Below are 13,054 nucleotides of genomic sequence, written 5' to 3'. Positions count from 1 at the left end.
CGGGAATTCAAAAATTGCAATATACTAGTATATTAGATAGAACTGTTGTTTACTATATAAATGTTTATATGTTGAAACAAATGATACAGGACGGATGTTTACTAAACCGACAGCTCATTCAACTTGGCATGTCCATAGGTCTTAAAGATCCATCAGGAAATTAGTTTTTCTATCTGTAATTTCCTATTTCTTCTTAATAAATAAACAACATGGTACAGAAAAAAAATATATTACAATAAAACTATTTTGCTAATAACTCTTATCGATTTTCCGAATATAACAACAACAGAAACATACCAGCATCTGCAAGATTTCACAGTACATGTTTTTATAACAGTTAAATTAAACATTAACTTGAAACAGATCAAAATACAGCGTCATACATGGCCTCTTTTATATTTCAAGTCGTACCCTGTATTTTTATCTGTAATTTAAATAGATAATATTTTGTTTCATTTTAGAGGTAAAACACTTAAAAGATATTGTCGAAGAGAAAATGGAAAAGTTTCTTAATTAGTGTTAAAACGTTTTAGAAGTATAGGTTTTTAGCAATAGAATAAAATAATGGTCTCAGATGTCTGTAAAATTAATTAAAAAGTAATAGTTGTTATGATCTGAACTTAATGTATAAACGCGAGATTTTTTTTATTTCATTTTAAATGGGGCATCATCATCATTTTTGCTAATTAACGGTTAAGAATATTATATATTTGAAACTACATTATGGCTGCATCCACTGAAAAAATAGGTAAGTCTGTACTAAACAGAGAGATTTATGGCAATGGTCCTTTGCATAGATCACTTTGACTTAAAACGGTAGTTTTAAAACATTGACTTAAAATTTCATTATATACATTGCTGGAAATTTTATTAAATTGTCAACACTTTCAGTTATTCTTTATAGACGCTAACTTGATCTCGATTAAAAGACAAAGTTAGGTTAAACGTTTTTATTTTTATGATTGATTTTCAGGAATATGCAACGTAAGCAATATCCATACTTATGGCTTCATAATTTGTTTACTTTGTTTGAAATATACACCATTAGATTGAATGGAACATTTTTGCGTGCCGGGAGATGTTTGTTTTATTACATTTTACTCCCCAACTGAGACCAGGAGTTTCCATTTCACAATTTATCTGGATAGATATATCCGAATTTTTCTGGTTCATTTTATAGATTTTGAATACTTTTGAGCACAACACAAAATACGTTTCAGTTATTTCAAAGAAGGCTAAAGAACATACCCAATTTAAACGAAGAGAGTGTTTAACAAATTTAACAATTGTTGTTTGCTGCAAGGTGTTTCATTGTTCTCAATTTACCTTTTGTGCCTATTGTGTAGGCCTATAAATGCAACGCTTGATTAGAAAATCAGACGTATTTCTTCCAGTAATTATAGGCCATATTTGTGTAGAGATATTTAGTTACACTACGAGATTATTAATAGAATGGTGTGCGTTTAACAGGAAATTTATGTTACGAGTGAATAAATCAGGAATTGTGTTTTATTCCACTGGGATTCTTGACATTTCATGCTATTCAAGTTGTCTATTGCAAGGCATTCATCCATCTTCAAGCGGACTCAATAATGCATTCAGCTTAATCTTATCATTATTTTCTTTACTTCGAAGTTAGACTTCTCAATTCTTGATGACGTAATTCAAATATTCACTACTGTACCACGAAACGAATTGAGGACTGGTACTTTACAAAACAATGATCCGTTTATTGCAGCATGAAATAATCTAATTTATATCTTGACTTAAAATCATATTGATTTTAGAAAGCAATCTTTAAAACAAGATCAAAAGTAATAAAGAAATTGAAATAAAATGTTAATATCGTATTTAAAAATGTTGTTTGTCATTTTCTTAGAAATAATATATTTATAATAATCCGGTAGGTAACGTCAATTACAAAAAAAAATCAATTATAACAATAAGATATCATAATTTAACTAAGAAGTTACAGATGACTTCTAATATAATGATTTTCTGAAGTGTGTTAATGTGTAGAAATGCGATGTATCACATCGTTGCGGTTTGCTTACAACGTAATCTTCAGTAACGAAGTTAAAGTAAGTATATTTGTTAAAGCCTTTTACAGTAATTGGTCATAGGTATATCATCATTTATACTTTAACATTTCCAACTGAATACGTTATCATGTTTTTAGGATAATTATGCATTACATAATTCAAATCGACCTAAAAGTACAACGAAAAATTGTGCATTGCAGATTTAATGTAAATTCAAAAGTATTTTCAAATGCGTTTGTAAGACTAGCTTAATAGCTTCCTCCCGTTAATTGTCCTTGGCGGATTCGAACCCGCAGCGTAGAGGGGAAAATTTTTCAGGAACAAAAAATGTGTATGAATAAATCTATCACATATGATGTAAAGAGACACTTTAAAAGCACGATTGCGTTTTAAAAATAAATTCAGATCAAAATATTTTCTTTTAAGTAATCACTAAGCTATAAAGATTATTAATAGTGGAAAATCAGGAAAAATATCTCTACAAAATAGAGAAAAACGGAATCATTAAAATAAGCCCAAATCGACAAAATTGAAAATGTTAAAAAGAGAAGATAAATATTATTGTCAATGTAAAGAACGTTAATCACTGGACTGTAAATGTACAAAATTTATTTTATTTTGACAGTTCTTGTAATACTGTCCGTCGCGAGAACATCTCGATGTAATTATTGTCTCTTATAATTACGATCGTATCCATCTTAAGAATTAAAAGTAATGTTGGCAACAGTCAGTTCAAGTTCAATTAATAATTTTAAAAAAATCACGATATCTTTAAAGAAGACTACGGAAGAGCATTAGTGCCAGGTGTATGTTTTTTATTAACTCGAAATTTCGAGTTACTAACTCGAAATTTCGACTTACTAACTCGAAATTTCGAGTTACTTATCTCGAAATTTCGAGTTACTAACTCGAAATTTCGACTTACTTACTCGAAATTTCGACTTACTAACACGAAATTTCGACTTACTAACTCGAAATTTCGAGTTACTTATCTCGAAATTTCGAGTTACTAACTCAAAATTTCGACTAAGTAACTCGAAATTTCGACATACTAACTCGAAATTTCGACTTAGTAACTCGAAATTTCGACTTAGTAACTCGAAATTTCGACTTACATTGCACGACTTTCATTGGTCGCCGGTGAAAGCAAGGATTGAATTCAAGATACTTTCTTTCGTGTGTAGTTGTTGTAATTGACAGAGCACCTTTAACATTTATTTAACAGAACAATTTTATAGGATCAAATTGTCCACACATACTGAACATATCCTTTGCTTTTTTGTGGAGGGGGGGGGATGTAAAATCACACTTTCCACATTTCCGTGTTAACCGGGTGTTTCTTTTTCTTAAGCACACATACAACCATCATATGGAAAAAAAAAAAGTCCAAAACCCACCCTATTGTAAACTGTGCAATATCATGTGTTAAATAAGTTTTAAATGACGTGTATAGGCCAGTTAGTCTGTCACGTTTCTTTATACTAATAATGTTTTTGTAACATTATTCATTATTTACTAATACTTTGATTCATATTGTGTTGATAAAAGTTGATAAAAGTGATACGTGTTATAATTAATATATATATTGGGAACAATATAAAAGCATCCGATTTTACAAGAAATATAGTCAGTCCAACAATTTTGACAAAGGCCTCAGCACGCCCTATTTTGGCCACGCCGCGATACTTTCCTCAGATGTCCCACGCGTAAAGTATAGGATCGTTTTTTTTACAGGGATGAGAAGAATATGATTAGTGAAAAGATATGTTCGAACAGATGGGATACAATACAACGTCTGAAGAACGCCTGAACGTACAAATTAAAGGAAGCCTTGTATTTTTTATGTCGGGTGTGTACATGCCATTACTAAGTTTAAGTTAAATTTCAATAGTTTTTGTCCAGGCACCCGTTTCTCCAACTCCATCGTTCAAAGGCACTGCCTACTATATCTTATACCATCTAAAATAACTTTGGCCATTCTTGTAATGTTAATAAGTCGAAATTTCGAGTTAGTAACTCGAAATTTCGAGATAAGTAACTCGAAATTTCGAGTTAGTAAGTCGAAAGTTCGAGTTAGTAACTCGAAATTTCGAGATAAGTAACTCGAAATTTCGAGTTAGTAACTCGAAATTTCGAGTTAGTAACTCGAAATTTCGAGTTAGTAACTCGAAATTTCGAGTTAATAAAAAACATACACCTGGCACTAATGCTCTTCCGTAAAAGACTAAAAAATATAAACTGACAAACTTTCTTTATTCTTTAATTTTTTGTCCTTGTTTTGGCTTGTTTGTTTCTTTTTTTTTTTTTTTTCTAATTTTTTTAGTATTATTCTTTTTTTTTTGTCCTGGTTTAATTGTTGTTGTGTTTTCGTTTTGTATTTTTTAAAAGTTTTTTTCTCTTTTTTTTCCGGAAATTACCTCGTGTTAAAGTCGTAAAGCTTTCAAAAACATGGGAGAATCCATTTAATCAGTCTATAGTAAAACATTTATTAGTCGCACAGGAACAATCTCAAGTTGATTTAAATCATTTTTATAAAAGCAATCCATTAGGTTCGCACTATAATAAACGTCATTCCCAACCGTTCATTTTCAATCAAATGTTTCAATAAAGAGTCAATTTCTGTATTTGTATTTGGTGTAAGATTTTATTTTCTATGCATATTTTGGAAAAGTTTATGTTGACTTTAAACTATCGAACGAATCAAATGGATTTTAACAAATTCGTTAATTGCCGTATTAACCGCTGTTCTTTTGTAGCTGTTTTGTGTTTTTTTGTTTGTTTATTTTTAGTGTATGTCTTTTCTCTTCTTTTTTTTTTTGGGGGGGGGGATGTTGTTTCTTTATTCTTCTATTTTATTTTGCAATGTCGGTTTTGCAAATTCAACCTTAACTTTCACAATTGTGAAAACTAACTTAAATTGATATATTTTCCGAAGGGTTATTTCAATGAGTTCTTTTCTCGTAAAAATGCATTGCGTTTTGTCGTTGTAAGTTGGTATAAATAAGTAACATAACATAAGTATACATGTATATATCATTTGTTAATACGCGAAATCTTCTTAGAAGCAGACAATAACTTAACTCAGAAATAAATGATGTGTAGTTTAATGTAATGACAGGAAAGCCTTGTTCATATGATGAAACGAAATGCATCTTATATTACAATTACGAAATATATCATCGCAGTTATTACCATTATCTATTACATGATACAGAAGCATTTGAAATAAAAGTTTAACAGCTCAGTTTTGAGTATTGTACGAAACTTATTAAATAGCACTATGCTGCGAGTCTTAAAACGCGTCATCTATAAATAACCCATTGCATGTCTTCTGCTTCAATGCCATTTGGTGTTTTTTCCTTTTTTTTGTATATTTTTGTTTTGTTGTTGTAATTTATTGTTGTTGTTGTTGTTGTTTTCGGTTAAAATAATAATAGGTGACTGTGTGGTAGGCCTCTATGATTAGATTTTAAGAAATTTTATATTTGGTCTGGTTAATTTACTTTGCAAAGGCTAATTATTTAACTTTCTGAAGGCTAATTGTTAGAATTTGATTTATAAAAAAGTGTTTCAAAATAAAAGCATGCACAAATTTAAAACAATAGAACAAGTTTATTAATAAGCAAAACACTTACTGTTATCAAAGACGTTTCTTTAACTTATTTGTAGGTGGACATATATCTAAACACCAATTCAGATTAAGCTGTATTTAGAACAAATGTCGAAGGAAGAATACAATTGATTAAAAACCACAAAGTTCTGTTTATAGAATTATTCAACCTACGTGAAAGAAACGACAGAGCAATTGACACTCCTATAATTTGTAATCAAATGAATCATGTTTCTATGATTCTCTGTCTGATTTATCTAAATATGTGCTGAAACATTTTGTCTCCTTTATGTATAGCTTTAACTCTCCTTATGTCTCAAAACCTTTTTTTCATTGCATTTATTGGCATTCTTTTTAACAAGGCTCGGATTTTTTTTCCATCTGATTTGTTAATGATTACGTCACATGTTTAAATATAGAACGTCGTCGACAGTGATTTTTTTGTGTATTAACAAACACTTTCGGTGCTTCTATGTCCAATAAAGAAAACATGCGGATCGTGTTAGAATATGCAATGAAATACTGTTGGCGTTCTATGTTTGGACATGTGACGTAATCATTAGACATGTGACCAAACCATTAAAAATGCGACGCGCTGAAAATAAGCTGAAACAAATCAGGCGCAATGTAGCTTGATATCAAGTACGGCAGCATTTATTTGTTTGTTGATGTCGTGTTACAATCGAATTGAAATATCCCAAATAGTGATTTTATCTCTTGATAAAATCAATATTCGTTGATATATCTTTTTTAAATAATTCACAAATTTAGAATAGGGATAATGACGACCTACCGTACTACCTTGGTTGGCGTCCGTTACATCGGTTGAATGTTCCATTCCTCTCGTATACATTCTTACACGGTTGTTGATTCCATTTCCTGCTAATGAGCGTAACCTAGGTGATCATTGATTCCAATACTTAAGTGTTGGATACTGAATACAACTTATTCGGTTGCTAAGGGGCATTATAGATTATTACACTTTCGATTATGTCTTATATACAGACTCAATCTACTCATGATTCCCGCTTGTGCCAGTAATTATACACGAAGGAGCACATGCGGTCTTCTTCCGCCACTTATGCTAGAAAGTCGCTATATAACGTTGACAGTGTTCGTGTGCTTTTAAGCTCGACAATCCAAGCGAAAGAAGTATATAGTTTTACATTCTACTGCACCCTAGCAATCTCAAATTTCCAGACATTACATTATTGCCAAAAATAAGCATGCAGAAGCTAGTATTTCAACAAATATCTGAACTGTATTTTTCAATACTTGGTAAAGAACACGAACAAAGATTGTTTTATGGATAGACAAATATTAGCATTTGATACTGTATTCAAGCAAGGGTTCGATAAGTGCCCTTTGTATAAATTAAAGCATTATATTAGCAGAACATTCCCTTTATTATCAGAACCTTGTTATCATGATTCCCACATACACTTATCATGCCGAAAACATGATAGGTCAATGATCAAGAGACATTTATTACTTTCAGGTAATAGTTCTAAACATAACCATATCTGTCCATGAGGATAGCCGACACTGTCTGTTTTAGGTATGTCTTCATAAAAAAATCTATTTGGACTTCTGTAACGAAGAAGATAGTACTTATGTATTCCAATCACTTGACTGCCACTGCTATCATTGAATCTTTATTTCATAAATTACTGTCTTGAAGGAAAAGTGAACTAAGTCATTAAAGACAAAACTTTCAAAATGTTTAGAAAGTGCGGCAAAATACCGCAAGTTCAAATGTTTGAACGTTGGTGAAATATCTTCACACGCATCAGTACCAAAAAGAATAGAAAGAATGAACGATTGTTCAAAACAGGAACGGTGTCTTCTTTTTTATCATTATACGTGTTCAATTTGTTATGATCAAGATGCATGTAGTTAACAAATGTAAGTGTATGAATTTCAGAATACAAATAATATAATGTTCAATATAATAGTATATGTCACTATGATATAAGTGAATAAAAAACAACAAGAAACACAAACACGAATATTCAGTACTTTTTTCATGCAAACGCCTCGGCTAGATACATTCATTAGTTCCTAACATTATAAAATTACCGGAGGTGACGTCATAACAGAACTCCAATTAAACGTGATAACAAAATATATATTTATGCTATAAATGAGAATTCACATGAATAAAATGGATCAGTTGTGATTTAAATGCATTTAAGACATTTTTGATAAAAAGAAGATAATACACAATATTTTAATAGTTATGTAAACATTTAAATATAAAACAATAACTTATTTTTAGGGCCTTTGGTATAATGTTTTTTTCACCCGTGGTCCAAATTGACTAAAAGGAAGATAATAAACACTATTTTTGTGGCGGCATGGCCGAGTGGTTAATGTGTCGGACTAGTAATCTCATGATCATTCAAACCCCTTCAGGGGCAAGTCGATGTTTCCTTGAGCAAGAAACTGTACATTCATTGCTCAGTACTGGTTGGTTCCAGGAACGGGTTCGAAAGTGTGTCTATAAGTTTATAGCTTCCTACACAGTCGTACTAAAATAAATTCTGTGTAAACCAAACATTATTTTAATAGATATATAAATAACACATTTGTTTATTAAACCATACCTTATTTTTAGGGCCTTTGATATATTATTTTTTCATCTGTGGATCCAAATTGACTAAAAAGAAGATAACAGACACTATTTTCATAAATTATGTCACACATTTAAATGTATTAAACAATATCTAATTTTTAGAGTCTTTGATATAATAATGGATTTTCTTTTATGCCTTTTTATCTTTGAATTTATATATTATATACAGATATATTAAATCATACATCCACAGCGGGGCCATTGTTTAAGATTCTATATTCCTTTGAGAGAGCAGTGCTGTTTTTAACTGCGTCTAGCTATAGTTACATATAAAGTCATATTACAACATGTACAATGAAATACAGTATTCTAATATTTTACACCACGCGGTGATTTGAAATTAATCTTTAGCACAGTATGATGATATAGTGCTACCATGGGAACAAACAAAGTCATAAAAATAGCACAAGTTCTTTTATTACTTGCTATTAGAATGTTCTATTTCAGACTTATTTTAATCAGCTTCATATATCAATGTGGCATGTATATTTTAGTGAAGTTAAATTTAAAAATCTTTTAGCTTGTTGTTTTTTAAAAACAAATTGTGACTTAAATCTTGGGAGTGGGTTTTTCATTATGTATCGGAAAGTCCCGAATGTAAACTTCGGATAACCATATTTAATTTGCTCAGTTCAAACCGTTTGTGACTGGTGAAATTGCTTAAGAACTACCGAAGCAATAAATTGACGCAACTAGGTCTTTATTGAACATCTGTTTTAATATTTTTTACAGATTATATTATAAAACAAACGCTGTATCTTTTTTATCTATGTCTGATAATTAGATAGCAGTTTAACAGAAGCTGGTGTAATATCAAAAAGCAGATCATAAAGTTATAAACACTTCTGAAGTTTGAAAACTTTTAAAATTGTTTGATATTTCAACTTAACATTTAAATGCATCTGAGGAATCACGACTTTTCCATACTTTAATATTCTGTAAAGGAATCAGAAAAAGATGATATAAAAATATTTGTAAATCGTTTGTATTGTATAAGCTGTAGCTTTATTTAACAATTCTATTGCAAATAACCCTTTTTAATGTAGTTTATTATAACACCTCAACATTACAGAAGTCACGGGGAGAGAAAAAATGCAGTCTGACCTGGACTCAAACCAGGGACCCTCGAAATACCGGACCTATGGACTGAGCTTACAATATTATTCCCCTTAAAAGTATACAATTCTTAAACTGTGACACAGGTATAACCCTAACAGTAGAGGCGTAAGGAGATATAAGTATATATATAAGTTTTTATTCTGCTTTTTTGTCATTTGAAGGTGCATGCACGTAAACTAGGATTTATCCATTAATGAATAGCCCATCATTCAACCTTCATCTGTTTCTACTTGTTGTTTTATTGACTATTTATTAAACAGTCAAAAATATCAGAAAAGAAGAAATATTCAAATTAGAAATACCTAAATCATTAACTTTTTTTATTATAAGTGACTCGATTCAATACTTAAAACTTTTGAGAAAAAACAAAAAGGCAAACTTAACTGAAGCAGATCTATGAGATATGTTCACTTTATATCATTTTGCTTATATTTTACCTGTTCACCAATGCATAATGTTTCAAAATTTCTTTAACCTGTCATCAATTTGCACCAGATTCTGATAATTATGTTGATTTGCTGCAATACATTTTGTTTGCACAAAGCTGTTCTAAAACTTTTGACTTTTGGCCGAGCACGAAGGATACTCGAAAATGGGAGAGAAGGTTTTGTTAAACATTGTACTGTACATTGGAACGAAGATGAGTTTTATTTTAAGTGAAGGTTGAATTCTATGAAAGGTCAGGGTGCATGCACTCCTAATAATGTTAGTGGCTCTGGATTATTGGATATGCGATTTGGTGTATTTTTAGTACAAAGAAATAATACAAATTACAGGTTTCCAAAATAATTAATATTGTTTCCTGTAAAAGAGTGTAGGCTGCGGCAGTCAATGTCTGTTAGAAACTTCGTCACTTGGATGATATGAAAGTTTAAAAATAGAAAACATCGTTATTTTTAAAATTTCTTTAAAGGATTACTTGACAAAACGTCTATTTTCGCAATGGGGTATAATGGTTAGTGGAAGAATAAACAATAGGTGATTTTGGCCCAATGGGAAATGTCTCTTATTGCCAACTCATTACCTATTTTAACAACATCTTTTATTCTGTAAATATAGATGTATACATGTAAAATTACAGAACGAATATTACTAATTGATGTTTTGATTAAGTGAAAATTAGCCATTGTCAGACACTTTAAGATGATAAAATACTATCATTATTTTTGTAAATGTGTTGATTCTCTATAAGACTACTCTTAAAAAAATGAAATCGATGCATTATAAAATACAAAACATATAAGATAAATGGTATACGGAAATATGGTATATCTGTATATAGCTGAGATAAAAAATAATTAACCAATAACCTTTTCCATAGTAGAAATAGGTGTGCATGATGGTGATTTATTTCATAAACGTAGGTGGGCTGAAATTAAAAAAAAGAACGTTGTGGTTTTAATAAGTCTTGTTTTACTCCATAGATTGTTATCTCTTTATAATAAGTTATTCTTTCGTATTTTCTAATATCATGTTAGATACGCCTACATGCATGTTTCAATGTTCATTTTCTAAATTAAAACAACAACAGATAGTCTTCAAGGTGTTTGTAAAAGGTGTGTGCATTGTCATCGTGGTTTCCTTGATTCTGTTTTTAGAATTATGATATAGCTTTAAAACTAGTTATAATTCATTTTTAGTCCCTACCGTTTTCATCAGAGGGGACTTTATATTTTCCCTCCGTCTGTCCATCCGTTCATCTGTCAATCAATCCGCGAAATCATGATCACGTGATTTCTCCAAAAGTACTAAATTTTTTTATGAAACTTGAAATATGGATACATGGCAGTATGGATATTGTGCATGTCTTTTCCTTCTCTCTTTTTTAAACGGGTTGCTTTGTTCAAAAATAAACTTAAAATATTGTAAATATAGCAATATATAATGATAACTCAAAAAGTACAGACATACTAAACTTAGAATATATATAGATGGCAGTATGAAAATATTGTACGTCATGACTTGCTCAACTATATGGAGAATATAAAGAGCTTTCATACACTCCCTGCTGATTGTGTCCAGATTTATGACTGGCCATGACCCTTCAGAATATTGCTGACACACTCCTTGTGAGGGCTCCAACCTGCAGGGGATTCTCGTTGCCTGTAAACTTTCGATTAACATATAAAAGCACATGTTAACCATAGCCATATGTTAGATTAAGGTGTACAGGAAAAATTCAAGGCAAATGTTTTGAATAAGCAATAATTATTTTTTCATTTATATTTTATATATATATCAAATTGCATGAATAAACAAAAACCCACGTGACTCATGGCAATTTTCGCAAATAATTTATTATTATATCAGTTATTTCAGTTTATTTGAAGACTCGGCAATGTTATCATTTTGTTAATATTGACTGACGGTCAATCACCTATATCAAAGTCGATGTACTGATATTATAGCTAATTTAGCTCCCTTTGGCAACATAAAAGAGCATGCAAAGTGCCACACGCATTTAGAATATCTATATATTACTGATACAGCTGCATAAATTTACCACAGTTCATGTGATTTGTTTTGCGACATTTATCTTTCTACATATGAAAACTACGTAAACAATATTATTTGCTTAATTTACAATCTAGCCAATTTAAAATGAGTGACCCCTAGAGAGAGAGGGGGGAGGCAAGGTGTAAGATTTATATACCTTTTGCCGAAGGCAAGAAGATTCCGCTACGTACCTAATGTTTAAGGCCTGGACATTGTTGATTTTGAGAAAAAATATATTTGATATAACTTTCCTATATAATGTGTAAAACTACTACAGGTTTCATTTCGTTTGCCAAAAGGCAATTCAATTACATTTTCAGAACATTCACGAGCAATAACAACTTTCTTTATGTGAAAACTGCTTTATGTTTGGAAGTGTCACGCATGAGCTTTTATATGCAACTTTATGTTAGATATTTATTCGATTCTCTTTTGGAGAGGCCATTTTACCTTCATGGGTATTATTCGGGACATTGTATTTTTAAGGGGAAACTATCTGTCCTTTATATCTCAGTAAATAAGATTCACACATGCAAAACATCTGAGTGGCATTGTAATTTCACAGATGACATTTTTAAAAAAATTCATTCATCGACTATATAGCTCTTGTGACCTTTTTCCACAGTTTTTCTAGAGGACAACTTAAGATAGTGTTTGAGATGTTGTTTGCAAAAAAATGCGGATTACCACACACGACTTATGATGCAATATGAACCTCATGTTATAACGAAAGCTCACCTATGGGCATTTTGCACGTTGAGCTTAAAGTGACATTATACTCAGTGTCAAGTTGAGCTTAATTATAACTATATAGTTCAAACTATGGACTGTTTTAATAATGAATGACAAACAGTTTTAGCGGCAAATTATTAAAGTAAAATAAAATCTTCCCTTAAATATAAATAGACTGCCCCGCTCTTTTTATAAATTGAATGTTACAGATGAATTCCAGTGGATATTTACAGAAATTTATTTGGGTCACATGAATTATCTATCGTACATGCAAAGTAAATTATAAAATTGAAAAGATTTATGGCAAATTGAAAAATTATTTTGACTTTTGCCTGTTCATATAATATATGCTCTTAGATAGGCATTATATCACTTTAAGTTATATTTGAACGTCGAATAAATAACTCGTAACACGGTAAT

This window comes from Ruditapes philippinarum, unplaced genomic scaffold (assembly GCF_026571515.1).
Source record: "Ruditapes philippinarum isolate M1 unplaced genomic scaffold, ASM2657151v2 ctg2276_1_1_1_1, whole genome shotgun sequence".
Classification (NCBI taxonomy): Eukaryota; Metazoa; Mollusca; class Bivalvia; order Venerida; family Veneridae; genus Ruditapes; species Ruditapes philippinarum.
Note: the sequence above shows the minus strand (reverse complement) of the source record.